Below are 20,999 nucleotides of genomic sequence, written 5' to 3' on the forward strand. Positions count from 1 at the left end.
CGCTAACTTTATATACTGCCATTTAGTGAAAAAAAAATAATCAAACTGGTGGTATATTACCTCCGTGCTAAGGATGGGATGACGTATCAGTATCAGTCAGGGCAACAGAACCAGTAGGAGATATATTAAGAGACAGCTACATAGTAATCATAGTTATCATATATAACATAATGTGCTGACTGTGTATAATTAATTATGTGTAACATATATGGAGAGGGAATGTAAGGAACTGGCTTTTGCGACGGGGGGCCATCTAGGCAAGTCCACGCCCGTGGGCCACCTATCAAGGAGGGCGGTGAGGACGCTGTCAGGCAGAACTGATGTTCTAGGACACGGGTAGCATTACTTCTTCCAGGGAAACACCTCTGTCCTGTCCTTAAGGCCTTTCAATGCCTTGAACCAGGGCCACTCGGGTTCCCTGGGAACCTCTGTTACATAGTCAACCGATGGTAGGTGTTCACCCCAACGACAAAATTCCCTCACAGCGACACCCATATGGGGTGTGACTGAGGAACTGGCTGCTACAGGACAGCCACGATGACACGTAAGACAGATCATCACAGGCGACAAACCAACTGTTAGCCGGTAACAAACTCACTGGCTTTGTGGAGACCATGACCACTCTCTCCCCTACCCCCTGCCTTTTAACTGGCCCTTTTGAATGAGGCAGACGGCCTTGGCTCTGGGTTTCCCATCTGACAGGCTGCAGACCGGTTCCAAATGATAGAATATTAATTAGGAAGACGGGGCCTGGTCTTGTTTGTGAACCCGTCAGTGCCGGGATCCCGGCCTCTGCAACCGGATGTGCCGATGCCAAGGGGGCCCATTTCAGCCCCCAACAGCAGCCACCTTGATCGGATGTCCAACTTTGCTGTCACTGCGATCGTCAGCCCTTTGATTCGAGAAGACTGGTACTGCCTGCTCTGCGGTGTCCCTAATTCAACATTCAAATGCCCGTTTAGGAACAATATAGCGCTTGTGTGACTCTGTGTGGGTCATGGTAAATTCTAGGGATGACGGATAACAACAATCCAGTTCATCCTATTGACCCCAGTGAACTCCGCTCAGCAAATATTTGCAGAGTGACTGAATGCCAAAGCACGCCTTGATTTTGTGCAACGTGGGGACATTTCCACCGCTTGAGCTGTGCTATTACAAACTTTATCTTGGAGCACTCACCATAGGTGGTGAGGCAGCTCTGAACCTGGGAAGCTGCTATCGGCCAAATTATGTGCTCTTGGAGAGGAACATTTCCTGTATATTATTAAAAAAAAAACAACAAGCAAACAAAGAAAAGGCCCCATATGACTAACGCGGTAAGAATGTTCTCATCTTCTCCAGGAGAAAGGCGTCAGGTAGCGCTTTGCTGCAATCCTCGGTCACAAACCTCAGCAGTCACCCTGGTCATGAACTAACTACATGCGTGTGGCACACGGAATGGAACGTCCCTGGGCTCTGAAACCACAGGCATCTATCTGCTGGATTAAAGGAAGCAGTTTCACAGGCCTGGACAGAAAAAGGATGTGGTGAATTTTCCAATGGCCCTGATTTATAGGCAGTAAGGTGCAAGGTTCTGGTACACAGAAAACGGGGCTGCTCACAGTCCTCCTGGTCACCCCGTCCAGAAAGCCTGGCTGCTGTGGTTTCTAGGAAGATACCAAGAGTGTCGCCATGACAACCACCATGCTGGGATTTGTCCCCATCCTCCAGCCGCACATCTGGGCCCTGAGTCCTCAGGAACAGCCACGAGACCCCTGCTTTTGGTTACCGGCCAACCTAGGGTATGACTCTTTTTTTTTCCTGTTTAATTAAAAGGAAAAAAAAAGAAAAGAAAGAAATGGCTTACCTATTTGCTTTCACCAGTTATCTGAAAGGTCAAAAGGTGGGGAACATTTCCCTCCACAAATAAGCCGTGGAATGTATTTGCAGCTTGACTTTTCACGGGCAGCTGCTGTTTCTGAGCGGCTGGGTCCACGGTGAAGGAAGGTGAAATGGGGAGCTCTTTCCTGAAAGGGGAAAAAACAAAAAGAGCAACTTTTTATTTGTTAATTTGGCATGGATGGAACATGGGGTCGTCTTTCAGATGTTCATGCAGGTCGGGGACAGCCTTGGATGGGAGGGAAACGTGGCCCCCCAATCCCGGCCCTCCCCGCCCACCCCCACCCCGGCCAGAGCACAGAGAGAGTTCAAGTTCCCTTCAGAGGGAATAGTAAAAATGGATCCGTGCTCCTTTAAGGCCATGATGACACTTATAAACCAACCTGGCCTTAGTGAAAGGCGCTTTTCATGAAATTATTTTTTTTTTTCCTTTATGAGGATACCAAGCTGAATGTCATGTTTATTGTGCAGGGCTTCCCACCTCCCCCGACCCCGGGCGCAGAGCTCTTGCCCATGGAGCTCTGCAGAGCACAACCGCTTCCGTGCTGACCCGTGGGTGGGCATGAGTTTCTGGAAGAAATGACACCTGAGTGGGGCCTTGAAAGGCAAAGGAGTTGAACAGCAGGGAAGGACAAACTCTGAAGCGTCTGCTGTCTGCCTGACTGCCTCTCCTAACACTCTGAGGGTGTTCGGCTTGTGAGGAAAACTAGCTTGCAGCCCCATGCTTCCTACTGTGGAGATTCTAGCACCCTCCTCAGTACACCTAGGGGTGTTTGAGGGTTTATCTTTTTCTTGGTCATTTTCCTATCATTTCTTGCTTCCAGTAAATTCTCCATCCCTTCTCTGTGTCTCAGTGGGTCGAACTATTTTTTTTCTCCCTCTCCGCCCTACACGACTCCTATCTTTAGTTTCTCCAAAGAGCGCCACTCTAAGGCTGTCTGATGCCTGGATTTTACGGTGGCCACTCAGAGCGTAGCACACAATTGGCAACGTCTCAGAAGTGACATCAGATTTCCCTCACCCAGTTTCCCAGGTCCAATGAGATGGAGGAAATATCTTACCAGCCATCCTATTTGGGGTGTCACTTGAAATTAACCTGGGGCCACAGCTGAGTAAGACAAGGCTGGTATGATAAAAAGATCCCCTGATATTATGAATCGGAGAACGAAAAAGCTTTCTTTGGCACAGCAGTGTGAAGTAGGATTTCCAGGCTCGTGCTTCGCCCTGCTCCACGCGCTCATTCGGGGACCTGGTTGTCAGTGAGCTGTTGCTTCACCAATTGCCAGGCCTTGTATTGTTCACAGGGCCAAAGCTGTTGCAGCCCAGTGGTTAGAGCCAGCAGGAAGGGGGAGAGAGGGCAAGAGCGCGCGTGCTGTCTCTGGACCCACGAGTGGCACATTCCGTGTGTGAGAATTCAGTCGTGGGACCAAACTCCCTGCACGGGGCTGGGAAGGGCAGTTACTCCCCAGGTAACCACGTGTCCGGCCTCATTCCTTTTACTACAAAAGAAGGGGAAAACCTGGCTGGATAGCTCAGTTGGTTTGAGCATCATCTTGATATGCCAAGGTTGCTGGTTTGATCCCCAGTCAGGGCACATACAACAGTCAACCAATGAACATATAAATAAGTGGAACAACACGTCAATGTTTTTCTCTCTAAAAACAAACAAGCAAAGAAATGAAAAAGAAATGAAATAAAACAAAGCAAAATAAAATAAAAATAAGGGGAGGACCAATGTCGGTGGAAAGCTAAGAGCCTCTGCCACATCCTCCCCCTCATTGTCTGGAGACTTTTCCCCTAATGCCCATATTTTTCCTCCACTTCTGAGCAGCCAACTTTCAGACCCCTGCCACATTTTTAATGAAAAATTCACTCCCTCAAGTTTTAATGCTGCCCTCCCAGATAAGACATAGCGGCCTTCACTTTGAATGCAAACGTAGCCATTCAAGCTCTTTTTCTGCACCAAAAAAATTGGCTGCCTTTACGACATGGGTCCCCTCTTCCTATAGCCGAATAGGCATTTCACTGTGTGTGTGCCCATGAGTGCCCACTCATGTGCAAGCATGTAAATGGAAATGTTTCCTTTCTGCTCCCGGAGGACTGAGTGCTGGGTGAGTGAAGGGGAAAAGAAGTCCACATGATAGAAATAGCAAAATGAAGCCATGAAAGAGAAACGCTTGGGATCATGTCTCAGTAACAGGTGGGTCTAGCCTGGGGTGCAGGTTAATGAAGAGGGACGGGGACATGAGCAACGAGTCTTCCAGTCTCGAGTAACAGAAAGCAAAGGCCAGCCAGCAGAGGCTAAAAAGGGTGATTATAGGCAAGGCCAAACAGATGGTCCCAGCTCCAAGTACGGCTAGAGCAAGGCTCCAAAAAGTGTCATCAAGCCTTTGCCTTTGTCCCCAAGTTGTCTGGTTTCTGTCTTCCCAGTTAGGCTCTCTCCACAGGGACCCTGGTCTCTCTAGTCCCCCTATTATCTGGAAAATGGTTACGTTTCCAGCAAGTTGCCAAGGTCAAGAAAGGTTGACACTCCAGAGACAGGTCATTCCATGCAGCAGTTGCAGGTAAATGGCTTCCTTTCCTTGGGAGTCCAGATTTAGAATGTTAGAAACCCAGCAAGAAGCAGCAGCACCCACTGCGACCGTCACAGCACCCTTTCCCGTGCCGCACCACCGTCTCTAGCCCAGTCGAGAAGATGTGCTCCCTTCCCTGGAATGCCAACTGGTCAGGGTGACAGGCTGAAGACGCAGCCATCCTGTGGGCTGGCCTTCACCTTATGGTGCTCCTTACCAGGTCCTTCAACAGTCAGCAGATAGGTGCGAAGACCATACTACTTCCAGAGAGCATTTTGGGAAAAATCCGAAGCACTTAATGTACATTTAAAAGGCATCTCATCCTTCATACACCTTGAGATTACAGATCCTTTCCCTTATTTGATAAAATTGTATGTCTGTATCTATCTATCTATCTATCTATCTATCTATCTATCTATCTATCATCGATCATCTCTCAACCTGATTAGATGATAAGCACAGTGTTGGACTCTGGGAACATTAAAGTACTTAGAAAAATGGCTAAAAGTTCGTCTCTCTCACCAGAAGTAAGCTCCACTAGAGCAGAGGTCTTGCCTGCCTTGTTCACTACTGAGCATCCAGTGTCTGGAAAAATGCCTGGTATACAGTAGGCTTAATACAGTAGGAGCTTAATAAATATTTCTTGATTGACTAAAGCAGCACATAATCACTGCCTTCAAGAAGCTTGACATTCAGCAGAAGAGGAAGACACACAAACATAATGTAATGTAGTAAGTTCAATGACACAAGAAATCACAAAACTGTACAACAGCAAACAGAGGGTGGGGCTGAGGGAGGAGCGGATAAGGCTTCCAAGAGATGATGTGATGTGGACATTAAAAGATGCACAGAGCATTGCTCCCAACATCCTTGCTTTCCTCCCCTCCCTTCTCTTCGGGGATTCTTGATTCCATGTCCCCTCCTGTGATGGACAGGGCAATGGGCCCAGAGCAAGCACAATGGTCTGCTCTTTCCTGGGCATGGTCCTGTCCATAGCTGTGACAATGGTATGACTTTGCAGAATCTTAGCAAAAAGACTGTGGGACTGTCACTCTGTGGGATCTTGGCAAAGGCTCTCTCAGTGCTGCGGTCAGAAGTGGGGAAAGGGGCGGTGACGACCGTAAAGGTACAGGTGCACAGGGGCTCAGGGCGGAGGTGCCATCGAGCAGGACTCTTCCTGCAAGCGGTGCTTGCATGGAAGTGACCGGGAGCTTTTCCTGTGTGTGGCCAGTTTGATGGGGTTAAAACAAGATTAAGCCTAAACATGTAAACAGCCAATTCCCAAGTGAACAATGATGCAACGTTATGTTAGGGTTAGGCTGGATTAGAGCTGGTTGGGTTGCCTCATATTGGAATCTGGTCCAAATGCTGATTCCTTTTATAAGTCCCATAGTCATCCCCAGGAATAGCATGATCCACCAAAGAGAAGCCTTTCTGAAATTTCTAGAGTTTCAAGGACACATTTCCTAGCACCACCTGGAGAAACCGCCAACACTGATGGGCCCTTGGGGGCCTCGGGAAGATGGTGCACGTGTAGAGGGGACCCCCCATGGGCCCTTCTCAGGCACGCACACCCCACATCCTCACACAGAAGGCGGCCCATAGGTTGTTCAGCATAAGGGAAACCCAAGTCCACGCTCAGCTGTAATCAACGCAGCTGGGGCCAGGGCGCGCTTTGCAATCCTTCACCCGTTCTGGTATTCCTCCAGCGGCCATTAACACCCCGCGGGATGGATTCTTCTTCCAGGACAACAAATCCTCAATTCATCAGAGAACAGAATCCTGCTCCTGTAGTACTTCCCCAGGATCCTCGCAAGGTCTGAATATAAAGGGAAACCCAAAGCCTATTATTTTTCGGAAGTGGACATACTTTCGTCCTAGTTTTGGGAGGTTAATCCTTAACACTCCCTTCCATGCGGCGTGTCCCTGGTCTGCATCATGTCCCTGGTGACTTCGAAGGGAACATGGGAGGAGCCCCAGAAGACGGGCCACCTTGCTCAGTTCCAACCACCATGTTTATGACAGCAAAAGCCAATGTTTCATTTAGGTAAGGACCTAAAATAATGAAGCTCTTTATTTTTTATTTTTAAAGATCAGCTACAAGAAAGAAAAACACTACAGGAAGCCATAATAGTAATGGTTATCATGATATTAATGTGCAACATCTGGGCTTTGAGAAACTATGCCAATAGGCACACAAGTATTGCTTAGGGCTTGAGGCACAATTAGATCTCAACTCCGGGTTAATGAAAAAAACTGAACATAGTACTTTAAGCTTGAATTCGAGTCTGTTTTGGAAAACTCTTGGGATTAAATCAAAGCTAGCTAACTATTCCATGTCAAAAAGCAAGATGTTTTCCTACTTGATAAAATTATACAATAGACTCTAAGCAGTTGAGTTCAATATGACAAAGACTCAGAACAAAATGCTTGCTGTCGCCCACACTATTCCCAGACTCATCTGGGAAATCCCCAGCCTCATGATTTCTCCCGTGGCTCTGTTCTTGCAGCTCCCATACCCGCCCGCTTCCCCAGTGTGACCATTGGCCTGGCCTGCTATCAATGAAATAATGGAAAAAACAGATATCTGAAAAATGGAACTCTAGTCATCCTCTGCCCTCTGCTGATCACCTGGTGACAGGTTGGAGGCCTCTTCAACCTCAGCTATTTCATGGGAATAATAGTATTTTCTGTCTACGGGCAGGAGGTTGAACAAGATAAATGACATATCTCAACTGTACGTACACTTCATCCACTTTCCCTTAAAATAGTGCCACGAATCAACCAAATTGCAATGTTGTGAATGCAGAACTTATCTACAGGGACAAAAAGAATTAAACAAATGTCATAACCTGTGTAATTTTGCTTACATCCACTTAGTTTCATGTGAGCAACTGGATATTTTTAAAGTTAATTGTGAGATCTTTATGTCACCAGATGATTCCTTGAGGTTTCAGCCACTTGGAAGCCCTGCAAGTCCATTATGCTTTTTCCTAAGAATTTAAAATAATTCAGAAAACAAATGGGCCCCAAAGTCAGGTTCGTCCCTAAAATGTCTCTGGAACCATTCTTTCTTTTACATTTCTCTAGCACTTTTTTGCCTTGACTGTTATAGTCTCCCTGGCTTTAGGATCACCTCCTTCCAAGGCATTGCATCCTTCTGCCATGTATTTTTCTAGAATTAGTTCTAATTTTCCATCTTTGCTCAATCCTGGTTCCTGCTCCTTGGTGCAGGCCTTTCAGAAAGTAGCTCCACCTCAACTTTCTCATCTCGCTGCCCGTCACTCCCCAGCATGAGACATCTGACTGGTCACAGGGGACACTGGCCACCCTACCACCTTCCACGTCCCTTGTCACCAACAAAGTAGCCATGTTGTTACCTCTCTGAAGGATTCCCTTCGGTTTTCCGTTGCTGTGGAGCAGTGATTTTCAAATGGTGTGCTGCAAGAATTTTTAAAACATGCATTACCTGACCATTTAGTTAGGGGCACTGACGTCTTTTTCTTTAGATTGTCACCCCCCCCCCCAAAAAAAAGACAAGAGCCAATGCAACAATAGTCATCCAGTGTGAATGAATCAAAATTATCCCCATTTTTGTCAGATCAGCAAAGAATGTATCTTTTGGTGTGCCATAGAATTTTAATAATTCGTTTATATGTGTTGTGAGATGAAAAAAGGTAGAAAATCACTCCTGTAGAAGCTTAAAATAACACGCTTAGGGGCTTAGTGGCTACAGACACTCATTCATTACGTCACGCGGGTCAGAAGTCCAGGCTCGGCAGAGCTGGCTTTTTTGCTCAGTGTCCCTCAAAGCTGGACTCGAAGTGACAACCTCAGCTGCAGGCTCCACCAGGGAGGGAGCTGCTTTCAAGGCCCTTGGGGATGTTGGCAGAATTAACTTCCTTGCAGCTGGAGAACACTTGGTCTTTCTAGCTGTTGTCCGGGGCCGCATGCTGCTCCTAGAAGCTTCTCTCAGGTCCCTGACACATGGCTCTCTCCACAGTCTCTTCCAAACTCTGACTTCAGAAGAGTCTTAATCCCTTTGAAAGGCTCACTGGATTGGATCAGGCCCACCCAGATAATCTTTCGATTAATGCAACTGATAGGGACCTTGATTACATCCGCAAAATTGCTTTTGCCATCCATACAATCAATCATGGGAGTCACAGCGCATGATAGTCACAAGTCCTACCCCCGCTGAATGGGAGGGGATTACACAAGAGCACAGATCACCGGGGTCATCTTCAAATTCTGCCACGCCTTCCCCTCCTTCCCTGCTGGGGGAACGCCGGGTTATTCACCACCCAGGAGCTAATTTAGACACACCTCGTGGGTTAAGTAATCCTGACATCTCCAAGGGGAGCTGCTGGCCCCTGCTCATTGTAGGTCCCTGTTTATCCGGATCCTATTCTACATATTTAACACATTACATTACGCCTAGCTGCATAAGTGTCTGTTTGAATTAAGATGTGAGAAAGTGGGCTATTGTGGAATCCTCAGTTTCACTTTGCACACTGCAGATTCCATGGTTGTTGACACTGTGTTCTGTGTGTTAAAAAAAACCCTTTCTAAACATTGCTTGCCCTCCTTGAAAGGGAGGTGCATCGCGCTATCTAGTAGATCTTTCCCAGGTAAGGGTGGAGGCTTAAGGCCAAGGGAAGCATGCCTCCCTTTGACCTTGGACTTCAGTAACTCAGGTCCTTCCTGCCAGTGGTATAGACCCAGGAATCAAATGGAAGATCTGAACTGCGTTTGCATTCATGAAGAACTAGATGCTAGCTCATATGAGAAAACATTCTCAGCAAAAGGAGTGGAAAGGTGTTAAAGAAGAGGTATCCTTTTTTCTTACTATGAAGTTTAAGTTCTTTTGCATCTGCTGTCCAAATGGATAAGGCTGGCACCATTCACAAATGGAATAAAAGAATCAAGCAAGAGCAGTGCTGGTATCCGAGCAAAGATTTCAGGATGGCCTTTAGTTAGCCATTGCTTCTTCCCCTGGGAAATGCGCTTCCCTAAAGGAGCTCCCATTGGACGTGCCGCATTCTTCCTCCAAGGGCCCATCGGTTTAGGTCTCACCCAGTCTCTCTAGGACAAGCGGGTGCAGTTTTGTGTGCCATTCCTTCTAGGTGCACAGAGTGCAGAGGAAAAGCACGCGAGGTCCTTGGATGGTCCACAGACACCAACATGCATCCCAGGTTTGGAGGAAGCAGTTGTGCCTGCCTATTTAGCAATGCAAAATAGGTCCCGCGCTGTCCATTTTCTGGCAAGAAAACTGGAATTTGAGTAATTTTATACTATAGGCTGAATTTCAGGATTCCTCATTTTGAAAAGAATGAACGTGGGAAGTTGTCCAGAACCGCAGCTCTTTGCTGAGACTCTGAAAAGAGTGGCTGGGACTTACCACCCAGGATTCTTTCGAGCAGGAGAACACAACTCGGCAACTGCTCTGAGTGCAGAACCTCCCAGATAACAGCCAGCAGAAAGAAAAAATAGTGAGTTTGTACATCGAAACATGTTTGCAGAAAACTGAGTCCTAAACTCCGTGCCAGCAGAATGCTGGAAACAGAGACATCCGTTAGGATAATATTTAACCAGGCATTTGACCATAAGCTTCCATTAATGGAATTAAGAAAGATCTGCCCGTGTTCTGGGGAGGGTGATTCCCACAGGCCCCTCCAAAATGTTTTCAAATATGCAGGGGGAAGAAAGAGAGAGAGAGATGAATCAAGCAGAATACCTCATGGACAATTTTTCTAAGCTGGGATAAATTATGTTAGCTTCTGTTCCCTGATCAATACCTTCCTCAAGAATGTATGGATACGTCCATTTGCCCTAATCAGCAGAGACAGGTTAAAAATTGATCTGGAAAGTCGGCACTTGACCTTGTGACCCTGCTCTGTGTCGACACATTTGATCACATCTGGTCTTGAACTAAAATTGTTGGCCCATTCCAGAGCACGCTGCTCTGACAGCTGCATGCACTTTGTCCACGGAGTCCCTCCTCTCCCAGAAGCTCGGGCAACCAGGACAGCACGGCTTTCATCGCTCGATCCCCTAACCACAAAGAATTCTAACAAGTTTCCACAAGAACGCCTTCTGGCCCCCGAGATTCAAAAGGAAGGAACACGTGAGATGGTACCGTCAAGGGCGTGCACTTGGGCGTGGGGAGACCTCGATTGGAGTTAGAGCTCTGCTCTTTGACCCTCCGGTATCCCAAAAGGCATAAGACATTCACATTCCGTCCTGTGTGTGTGTGTGTGTTGTGGGGGTGCAGGGGGCAGAGGGGTTGTAGGGGTGGAACTATAGTGCCGCCACCTTAAAAATGCTTTTTCAAATACTTACATTATTTAATGCAGCGGCAGCGCAGTGACCTGACTCTCTGGTCCAGGAGAACTTAGTATTTTATAACAAAACATATGTTTTCACTACCTGGACCAGGGTTTACTGACCATCTACCATGTGTCAAAGTCATTGCTAAGGTTACGTGATAGGAATCACCACTATGAGGGAATAAGTACACAATTTAATTAACTAAAAAATCAGCGCTTTGACTCTAAACAATCATTTTATACTTAAGTAATAAACTAAAGGCAATACACAAATATTAATATCTTTTCATATGCTGCTAAAAGAAATGTACTAATACAATATAGTTAATATCCTCAAGTAATATATTATAAGCAATATACTCAGTTTCAAAAATTTAAAATATGCTTTACATTTTTTCATTCATTGGACATACATTCGCACTTAAACCACACCACATGAGACAAAATGTCACTACGTAAGTAATTGAAGCTCAGAGGCCTCTAACCACATGCCCAAGGTCACACAGCTCGTTGAACAGGTGAATCAGCCAGGATCCAAAAGCCAGGTCCGCCTGGCTGCACAGGGCCCGTTGGTAGCGCCCACCCTGCCCGCCCCTTCAGGATGCCGACTGCTTCGCGGGGCTATGCGCTGCCAAGTGCCTCACGGGCTTTCAGAGGTTGACCTCAAAGTGTCACTAGAATAACCTGGCACATTCAGGTAATGTGGCAAAGGTCATCTGCAAAGAATCTGAAGACTTCCTGTAACTTATGCTGTAAGTTCCACGTGAATGCCTTATGACGGTCTCTAACTTCGTCCTCTAGCCCTCGTCTGTCCCCAGCTTCCTGGGAGCTACTATCCCCCACTATCCTGGCCTCCACGCACTGCTTACACTCATCTTGAGGAGTCTATTGGATATCCAGCAGACAAGCACTTTTATCGGAGTAGAGCCAACATTTTTTGGCAACCATATATGAAAGCATTGAAACTGGAAAAGTCGGTGTTCATGCTGCCTGTCGCTACCAGAACCAATATGTAGAGACAATGACTGAATCTTCAGGGGCGCTTTCTTCAGATGCCAGCGACCTGAGAAGATGGCAGGTTATACACCCTAAAAACCACCTTAACATCTCATCTCAAGCTGACCTTTTAATAAGGAGAAAAGTGTGGGTAAAGTGTTTGGGAAAAGGTTAGTCAGACAAAAGTTGCATTGTGGCAGAGAATTTCGTAGTAACTTCTTATCCACTGATCAACAACGCAAAATCTAATGAACAAAATAAGCTAACAAACAAAATTAAAAAAAAAAAAAGAATAGTGCTCGATCATTGTCCATATAAAGCTTCCAGTTATAGTTTAGAGTGAACAGACAGCTACACTGTAGTACAAAAACATATTGTGCCACCTGAGCGGAGTCTTCATCTAGCACTAACTGGATGAAGACATGGCGGGGTGGGAGGGGAGATAGTCCCCTGGGAACTTGTAGGAAAAGCAGCTCAGCTGGGAGTAGAGAGCAAAACAGAGTGATGACAAGGTGAAGGGAGGCGTTGTGGAGGAGGAGGGATGGAAAACAGAAACTGGTAAATTAAACACAGGAAACTTTTATAGCATCCTAAGGAACCCTGACGTTCACATACCTCCGTTGTATCAGCCTATCTTGTGTTTTCAGCTACTGTGCCCTTGGAAAAATCCAATTTGTCTAACAAAATTCCAAGATGACTTCAAAGAACCACACCCTTACTGTGGGCGGGGCCTGTGAATATGACAGGATATTTTCCTGTGAGTAGATTATGATATACACCTAAGATGAAGGGGTTTCCCAGATGTCACTGAAGTCCCCGATAAACTGAATATTAATAGAGAGGTAATGGAAGGGGAGGTTTTTCCAGGTAGGCCTCATCTAGTCAGGTGAGCCCTTTACGAAAGGTCTAAATGTCAGAGTTGGAAGAAAGGGTAGCAAAGGCCTTGCAGCTGGCCTTGAAGAAGCCACGTGCCATATTGTGGAAGGACTGGCAGGTACCTCTGCTCTGTAACCAGCGGCCTCAGCCTACTAGTCTTGGAACTGAACCTACCCACAATGCCTCAGTAAGATCTCAGCCCCAGCCAGCTCCTTGGCGTGAGCCTCGTGATATCGTGGGCGGAGGATCCAGCAGGGCCATGCCTGGATCCCTGACCCACGACACTGTGAGACAATACATGGGTGCTAATTTGGGGTAAATTTTGTTATGGAACATCAAAAAATTAATATACCAGCTTAAAATTGATCTCCTCTGAGAGGTTTCCAGTAATTTACTTTCTTCCTCTATACCCCCACTATCTGTGGTGCACTTTTATACTGCTGCACGTATGTTATAATGTATCTGCTTGTACTTTATTTTCTCCCACACTCTAAGTTCTTAGTGGGTGAAGAAGATTCTCTCTCTATCCTGGAGCCAAAGCACAGTGAATTCAACAGCAATGTATTAGTCCTCAATATATTCGGGAACTGAATTAATAATAAATTGAGTCAAGTATTCCTTGACTAAAACTTAGACAATTGAATCACATCAAATGGTGGCTTTGTCTTTGGCATTTGGTTGGCCCATTCAAGCACTACAGGTAAGATCTAAATGAGAAACACAAAATACGAACTATGACAAGTTCTAAAAGCTTGTGGAATTTGTCAACGAACAAAAATTTCTGGAATGACCTACCTGTAACCCCTCACTGAGGCAGAGGTTGATTTAGTCACCTCTAAAAAGCCTCCTCTTGCCACAAGGCCTAACTTCCCAAGAATATAAATAAGGTAACAGAAAATAGCTTCTTAAGCTAGGAATGCACGCTTCCTCCCATTTGGTAGCAGTTTATAGAGACATTTCCTCTTTTGAATGAGATGAGATAGGTGCTGATAGGAATAGTGTCTGAGCAGAGTCCGGAAGAATGTGAGTAGTTGGATCTAATCCGAACAACAGATAGTTGTTTGCATCCAGCGTTTGGACTAGGAAATGAGAGGTGTAAGCACCGACTGCCAAAAGCCATCCTCTGGGGTCTGGCACTTTTTCAAGCTCCTTCAGATATCATTCATAACTATTTTCGCTCTGTGGAGGCAGGTCAGGATGGATACAGCCAGCGTGCGATTCTCAAGTCAAATGCGGGTGAAAAGTTGAAAGTGTCACCTCATTAAGTGCACATTAATTCTAGCAGCAGTAATTGCAATAATAATAACAATAGCCCTCCCATTGGATCACGAATATGAAGCGGAAAGGGATTCTGTATTCTGTTCAGTGGCTACATGTTCAAGTAAATGAATCTGGGTACATTGACACATGAACTTAGCCGGTGTTTGAGCTTCTCTGGAAACTCTAGGACGGCAGCTCTATGGTTTCTATGCCTCTCCCTGTATCCTCAGCCCCAAGTTCAGCGCTTGGCAAATAACATGCACTCAATTAATATTTGATGACTGACTTTCTGGGGAAACATATCCTAAAGCTGAAAATAACAGCAAACGCTTAACCAAATGAAATCACTAAAATCTACAGCTGGCAAACCTCTTCTCCCTCCCTTTTTCGGGAGATTAATTGCAGTACTTAACATTTGTAATGCATTTCTGACACATCAGAATGGCCACAGGGGAATGTGTACTGAAAATCTAATCCATTATTATGAGTGAATTGCCTTGTGGTCCCAACTATCCCCTAGGGGTTCAGAGATGGGAGAGAAAGGGAAACTCACTTTCAATGTTTTCCTCAATGTCTTAATTTGGGAAAATGCAGAGGTTTTTTTCAGTGGTTCATTCTGAGGTCTGGGCAAGGGTTCAAGGCCATTCCTGCGTTATCTAAACTGATTCATCCTCCCCCGTCCAAAGCCAGCAATTGCGGAGGTTTGCAGAAGGGCTCTGCCCGCACTGTACTTAGTGCTGAGAGGTTTTTAATCTTTTCCTTGTTGGCCTCCTTATCTTCTGGTGCTTCTCTGTCTCATCCCCTTTTCCAGAGGCTCCCAACGTAATCAGCATCTCCTGCAGCTGATGACAGACACAAGAAGCAGATGAACTAAGAAGGTTAATGGAAGGGGAACGGTAAGCCCAGCCTGACGCAGAGAAAGAAAGGGCAGCCAAGGAGTTTAGGTGAGTTACAACCAGGCAGACACCGCTAGCAAAGGCTTCAAAGAGCTCGGCAACAGGGTCGGAAAAAGGCATTCGACAGGCCAGCTGGTCACCCTCAACCCCCAAAGAACAGTCATTGTCTCAGCAAATTAGGAAAGTTATATTAAAAAGGACTTTGGGGTCTTTGTTCTTGTCCATGTGTTCCTGTTGTTTGTCAACAACTTCAGTTAGAAAATTTCCCTAAGATGAAACGATCATTGGTTAGCATAAGTTTTCCTGCCAATATCCACCCTCTCTGCTTGTGTCGGGAGAACCCATATTTGACTTTGGAGAAGGACTTTTTGGCCATTGCGTGCCACCTTGGTGAGACTGTCAATCAGGATGTGCAGGGCCGAGCCCGTGGCCGAGGGGGGCCAAGCTGAATTCTGACTCTCGAGGTTGAAGAATGGAGGGACACAAGGACGGGCGCCGTCCCAGCCCAGGGGTGGTGTCCCGAGAAGACTGGCAATAATTTCTGCCACGTAGAAAGGAGCTCAGGGCTACCCTGGTGTCTGGCTACATGAGCTTGTTTGTGCGGTTTTCTCTCCAGGTATGTATCCTGCTCCCTATCTTTCCAGCAAAGTCTCTCTTGCTAAAGTGAAATGGAACTGGTCCCTGCTGCCTGCCACCTGCCGCCAATGACCCCTAAGAGAGAGACAGATATCCAGCGTAATCTCATATGATATTCTGGTGAAAGAAATAGGAGATGACTGATAACACAGGTGTACGGGAACAGGTCAGAGCAGACAGAAGATGGCTGAACCAAGGAACATCATGGTGGTTCAAACTCTGCCTACTTGCATGATCTTGTGCTGTCCCCAAACTTTGAAAACAGTATGATTATTGCAGTTAAAACTCCCCCACTCTACACATTTTACTTGTGGTTCTAGTTGATAAAATGGGTTCCCCCTAGATTAGTAGTCACTGTAATTCCCATATCAAGCCTGGCCTCTTTTCAGGAGGAAAACATACTTACTTCAGAAAGAACAAGAATTCGAAGGTTTTCATTGCAACCAGCTCCAGTTGCAGTGAACTTGGATTTTTATGCTGGGCTCTCAAAGTACTCGGGTTTTGCCATGCCCCTGCCTCCCCCCCAAATAAGTGCCTGAGACAATTTTGGAAATCCCTGGAGCCTTGGAAGACATTATGAAAAAACTGGGGGTAAACAACAAGGACGTTGGATACTGTGAGAGACATCTCTGTGGCCTGTGACATCCTAGGACGTCTTTGTGGTCACGGTGGGAGGTGGACTTTGAATAATGGGTGTCATTTGAAAAGAAGGACGCGTGAATGCCTTCCAGGTATGATGGGCAGAGTGAAGGAAAGGCTTTAGGAAGAAAACTACAAGGTCCAGCTGGAGGACGGTGCAGAGCTGTGAGGCAGCTAAGCGGGCTTATACTTCAGAATTCTGAGACCGGAAAGTAAAGTCTACAGGGTAAATGAAACTGTGTGCGGTCAGATAGACTAAATTAATGATACACATGCGCTTACCTTTACCAAAAATCAATATTATAAATGTTCATAAAACAGTTTGGGATTGGAAATTTGTAGTACCGAAAGTACCAATTATTTCAAAGAGGTCATTTTCATTTTGGAAGGTTAAGCTACATTCAAATGATTATGTGTTTGAGACGCATTTGGCAAGAGGACAATAATCAGAAGGGCATGATAAATGTTGAAACCAATCAGAAATGAGGAAAACCTGATCTTCACTAAGAGAGAATAATCCTTGGTAAATTCTGGTTCAAGTTAGAAATGTTTGATCAATAAAGAATACATGGCATTCTAATGTTCAGCCACAGTAGGTAATTCAGCCACAAGTCACAGGCAGAAGCTCACCGCATAAGCAACAGCAAATTTGCAAATTTTCATCACAATCACATGGAATAATAAAATAGTTCACAAAATTAGTCACCACCACCATCATCATCACCACCACCACCAAGAAACATTTATTGACCACCTACGATGAGTAATAATGCTCATTTATACTCATAAGCAAGAACCTATGTACCTAAATGCCTTGTTTACATAATGGCAAACATGTTTTTATCATCAACCAGTTTGGAAATAATAGGAAAGGAAGCAACACCATAACATCCCAACAGATGTTCATAGAAACGCCTCTTTTAAAATAATATAGACAATTTGGTTGTGTTAAAGACAGTCCAAAATGTTTCTTTCCTGTGGTACAGTGGCTGGGCCACTTGGTTTTGTTATCTGACACCGTCTTGGCCCAGCCAGGCTTCCACGCCCCTGCCCCCCACCCCTCCCCCTGCCCAGCTGGTGTTTGGGTGTGGGGCTGAAGAGAGGGGATTGCACAACCATACACAGCAAGAGAGGGACAGGCTCTGGCAGCAGGGTCCCCAGAGATCCAGTCCAGCTGCTGTAAAAGAAATCTCATGGTATGTCCCCACCCTGCCCCTGACGAAATCACAAGTGATCTTGGAAAGGTTTCAGGACCAACTTGCTGATTTGTGCACACGTACGAAATGCAGGCAGGACAGCCTGCGACAAAAGGGACAACCAGCGGGGTGGGGGTGGAGGGGCCCTAGGACGTGTCCCATCACCAACTCCAGGGTCCCGTGACCCTGGGCAGGTGTGAAAGCCCTTCTGCTTTCTTAACTCTGAAATGGACCCAAAAAAGAATTGTTCTCATTTCTAGAGGACCCTGTGAGAGTGCTCCGGGAATATGATAGGACTAAGAAAACGCCGAGCAGGGCCATGAAAGAAAAGTGAGGAACAAGAAATGCCATGAATATTTCATATAGATATATTTTAAATTCCAGAAATTTCTAAAATAAAGTTTAATAGGATGAATGTGATATTAGAAATGTGCCCACATAAAGTGACAAACTGCTTTCTATTACTGAGATGTCTGATTAAATAAATATTCAAGGTGAGTGAGCACTGGGCTGATTTCAGGTCATGGACTCACACCGCGCTGATTTCATCCATAGCTGCTGTGTGAGGTGAGCTGGGCAGAATATGATTGTCACCTGACATTACTGATGTTCCAAGGGTCTTGCTGATACAGCACAGCCAAGCTATACCAGCTTTAGAATTAAAATAGTGGAGGTGCTACTGGGAAAGCTCTGTTCTGAACAGATTTTCATCCTGAGGAATATTCTATTTCTTTCCCCCAAGATTTTATTTATTTATTTTTAAGAGAGGGGGGAGGGAGGGAGAAAGAGAGGAAGAGAGACATCAAGGTGAGAGAGAAACATCGATCGGTTGCCTCTCATATGCACCCTGACCAGAAGTCAAATCCATGACGACGTCCAACCAACTGAGCCACAGCGGTCAGGGTGAGCAACGTTGCTGAGAAAAATCTACCTGGCACTTCACTCCAAGGGGCGCATCTGTCAGCCAGCCGGAGCAAGGCGGCACTTTCCCACATACTCACGAGAACTTTTTCACATCCAAGAAGATTGGCCACATTTCCTTAATATCATCCAATTGTCACTGCATGTTCAAATTTTTCACATTGTCAGCAAAATGATAGTTTTTAGCCTTTTTCTTTTGAAATACAATCCAAACTTCACACATTGGATTTGGACAGTCCCCTTACCTTTTTTCCCACCCTTACCTTTGACTTTTGGACAGGCAAGTCCAATTTTCTTGTAGGCTATCTCACATTCTAGATTCAACTGCTGGATTCAACTTTTGGCCATCGCTGTATTTCCATTAACTGGATATTAGGGCCTTGTTTAGTTTCCAGTTAAACATTTTTGGCGAAAGCACTCCACAAGTGGTGTTGTGTACTTTATGTCACATGGTGGCAAAGGGCCCTGCTGGCGATGATGCTAAATGTGACCATCTGATCGAACGGGGCCATGTGACAGTTCTATAACAGAAACACACTTCTTCCTTTTGGATTGGTAGGCCCTGCGTGAGACGATACCGAACATGAGAATGCCCTGCTCCCCAGCAGTATTCAGGTTAATTCTGTATTTTAGTAGCCTTTCTTAATCCGTGCACAATGGCGATTTTCTAATGCTATCATTCTACCCACATTTTATAAGCTCACATTATTCTTTCTGAAGAAGCACATTCTTCCATCAGTGGTAAATAAGCTTTGCTTTATTAAAAAATAACAATAAATGCTCATTTTTCCCTTTTCTTTCACTGTCCATTTTCAGCGGTATAATAGTATGGTAACAAAATGTGAAAAGTAGAACCCCCCCCCCCTTTAGAGTGTTCAGAAACCTTGAAGTTTTTGTCATTCATCATCTGTAATTAGTTCAAACCAGGAGTGTGACGATGCTGCTGTTGCAGATTTATAAAATCTAGGTAGAGGATGGTTACTAACCCTCATACCATCCACTTGCCTTAGGTTCTGTTTGAGCCCTGGAGGCCACACAGTTCGTCTCCTCACCAGGAGGACATTACGGAGGGGTGGGATCCAAGAACATGGTTAACCGTGGTGAGAGCCGGACTAGACATTGTAGGGAAATTTGGCCAAACATCCTCAAGAGGAAAGTGTCACTGCGCCAAGTGGAAAGAAGGTTGACCGCAGGGCTGGCTGCTGAGGAAAGGGACCGACACGAGAAAAAACGAAGCGACTTGGGGTCTTTTCTACGCTTTTCAAAGGACTCTGTCCTCCCGTCTCCTTCTCACTATGTGAGCCGTTGTGACTCATGAAAACAACAGTAAGCAGTTCCAGAAGAATGAAATGACTACAGATTTCTTCTTCCTCCTTTTTGTTTGTTTCTTTTACCATAGGACATGAAAAGCATTTGTTTCAGTGCGGACCATAACCCAGTGAGTAATTTCCCATGCCAAGACAAAGTCACCGAAAGGTCTCAGATGCCGGGGAAGATAATCAGGGCTCTCCCTGTTCCCCTGTCTGTGCCTTTCCCACTGCCTCCACCTCCTCCCCCGAAGAATTGTACTCAAGTGTTGAGAGCTAATAAAACCTATTGAACACTCTGTCTTCCTTTGCAAGGTGCCAGGCACTGATTTTGTTCAAAACACCGTAGGTGGTGCCCGCTTGTTCCACGCTCTTTGCCAGTCATTGGAATGAAACGCAGTGAGAGAGGAGGAGAAGCCGGCAGACAGCAGTGGAGGAGGGACGAGGAGGGGGAGCCGGCTCTCGGACTACAGCAGTCTGCTCTGATACGGACGGGGCGCCGGACGGCGGTTTTCAAATTTACAGGAAAAAAGAAAAAAGAAAAAAACCCACGCAGACCACAGAGCAAGTACCACAACATTTCCTCCCTCCCTTTCTCATTTATGTCGCTTTTTTCTCCAAAGAAATGGTCCATTAGGGGGAAAAAAAAAATCACACCATTGGGCCCAAGGCTCCGATCAGGGGTGAAGCCCACGGAAGAAGGAACGGGGCACGTCCAGGCGAAGCTCGGGGTGGGGGGCCGTCCGACCGAGGGAGGCCCACCTCCAAGAGTCACCGCGGCAACCGCACTCCCCAGAACGAGCGAGCGGAGCATGAACGCCAGCACAAATGTTACGGTAACAACACAGGTCGGGGAGGCCGCCCTTGGCAAGAAGAACTAAGCCTGCTCGTTCTCCTAATACGAGAGGGAGAGGGAGAGGGGGCCCTGGGCTCGCTCGCCACGTGCGCTCGTTCTGGACGCTTCTCCTGGTCCCACGTCCGTAGTTCCTCCAAGGCTGTTGCAAGAGGCTTCAGGGCGGTCCGGAGGGCGGCCTGCCCCCCCCGGGGCACTCATTTTGACTTCTCTTTGGATTGCATGGTTTGCCTACTAAAAAAAAAAAAAAATTCTGATGTTTTTGCCCGTGAAAAATAAGAAAGTATCTCCGAAATCAAGGAGCTTCCATTTATAGGGGTTGAATCCAAAAGCAAAATTCTGGCGACATTTTTTTAGAACGTCTTTGCCGTGGGCTTGCCCGATTCACGGTCCAGTGCAATGGAGGCGATGTCACAGCTTTTACTTACTGTTGTTTTGAGAAACGTTAAGTTTCTGGGCAGCATGTGGAGAAGCGTGGCACAATTTCTCTTCATCTCAGCGTAGTGGCATAAGTGTTGGGTTGTTGATTTTATGTTCATGTCGTTTTTTTCCCCTAAAGAACACGGTTTCTCCCTACCTCACCCCATCCACCGGCTTCCCCTCCCTCTCGGCTCTGAACCACGTCAGGCAACTGAGCTC

Source organism: Pteronotus mesoamericanus, unplaced genomic scaffold (genome assembly GCF_021234165.1).
Source record: "Pteronotus mesoamericanus isolate MK-2021 breed Mesoamerican mustached bat unplaced genomic scaffold, CSHL_Meso_final contig_347, whole genome shotgun sequence".
Taxonomy (NCBI): domain Eukaryota; kingdom Metazoa; phylum Chordata; class Mammalia; order Chiroptera; family Mormoopidae; genus Pteronotus; species Pteronotus mesoamericanus.